Here is a 1,535-nt window from a genome sequence, read left to right as displayed (position 1 = left end):
TCCCGGTATCGCCATTCACACCACTGGTCCGGAGGGGTCGTCTGTCCTGGATTCCCTGTGCTTTCAGTTCCTATCTGTACCAGTGTACATGGTGTTTCTATGAGTCAGAATTTATTCATGGCGGTAGGTTTGTTTTTGACCAACATCAATAAGAGAAAAGGTATTTTCCAAAAATAAGTGAAAAATATCCTTTCCATCTTCTGTAGGCAAATGGTCCTTTAACATTTTGATCATTTCGCTTATAACTAAAATGGGACACATTTTCTGAAAAGAGATAGCAGCTATAAACCTAAGGGCATGAATGTCTTTTGACTATTGGTTAAAAATTCAGCTACTAACTGAAAGGTTGGCAATTTAAATCCACCAAGAGGTTCTTCAGATGACCAGCCTAGAAATTTAGTTCTGGTTGGTCAAAGTCATGGAAAGCTTCATGTATGATTTCACTGTGAAGCACAGAAAGTTCCCAACAGTTGGAATGAAATCCATGATGATTTTGCTGGTTTTATTTATTTATGGACAACTGAAACATTAAAGAGCTTTTGGAACTAATAATATATGCTAAATTTTACTTCAATGTTCAAACATTTTATGTCAGATGTAAGTGTACTTGGCTGCTAACTAAATAGGTTAGCAGTTCCAACCTTCTGTCTCCTCCATCCCAGCAATCTACTTCTGTGAACATTGAGTCACAGAAAACCATACCTGTTCTACGCTGTCTCATAGGAGAGTCATAGTACCAAGCAACAATAAGTATAAGAAAACTTGATTCAGACAAAGAGCATTATAAAGTCAATTATAGCAGATGTCTTAGGTTAAAAATGTATCATCTTCTGGTCTAATCCTATTTGTAAGGTAGAATTGAGGTCGTGACCGTGGGGGGAAGGAAGCTAGAGGAAATTTGTGTGTTTCATCAGTGCTATACTGCACTCTGACTGGTTCATTTCTTCTCTGTGACCCCTCTGCAGTGGGATGTCCAATTGCCTACAGATGGGCATTGGGTCTCCACTGCATCCCGCCCCCCATTCACCTTGGGTATGATTTTGTTCTGGATCTTAGGCCAGAACACACATACTGCTCCAGATAAGAGCCCACAACACAGGGAACCCAGTACAGATAAACCCCCAGGGCCAACAATGAGAGTAGAGATACCAGGAGGATTAGGGGAGTGTGGTGGAGAAAGGGGAATCGATCGTAAGGATTAACCTATAACCCCCTTTCGGGGGATGAAAACCAGAAAAGTGGGTGAGGGGCAATGAAGGAAGTGTAAAATATGAAAATAATAATCTATAAAACTTATCAAAGGTTTGTGAGGCAGGGCCAGCAGAGGAGGGAGAGGAAAGAAATGGGGAGCTGAACGTGGACAACTGCCCCTCCCCCTAGAAGAATTTACTTGAGAGGACGGCAATGAAGCTGCAGCTAGGGGAAAGGGGCATGTCTGACCAGAGCAAATGGGAGCACGTAGGGGGAGGAAGAGAGAGTGGAACACATCCTGACCCACCAGGCCTGGAGGACAACATCCCCCCTCTGAACAGCCA

The sequence above is a fragment of the Echinops telfairi genome, unplaced genomic scaffold, assembly GCF_000313985.2.
Source record: "Echinops telfairi isolate 266 unplaced genomic scaffold, ASM31398v2 ScPeMD7_11;HRSCAF=52, whole genome shotgun sequence".
NCBI classification, from domain to species: Eukaryota; Metazoa; Chordata; class Mammalia; order Afrosoricida; family Tenrecidae; genus Echinops; species Echinops telfairi.
Note: the sequence above shows the minus strand (reverse complement) of the source record.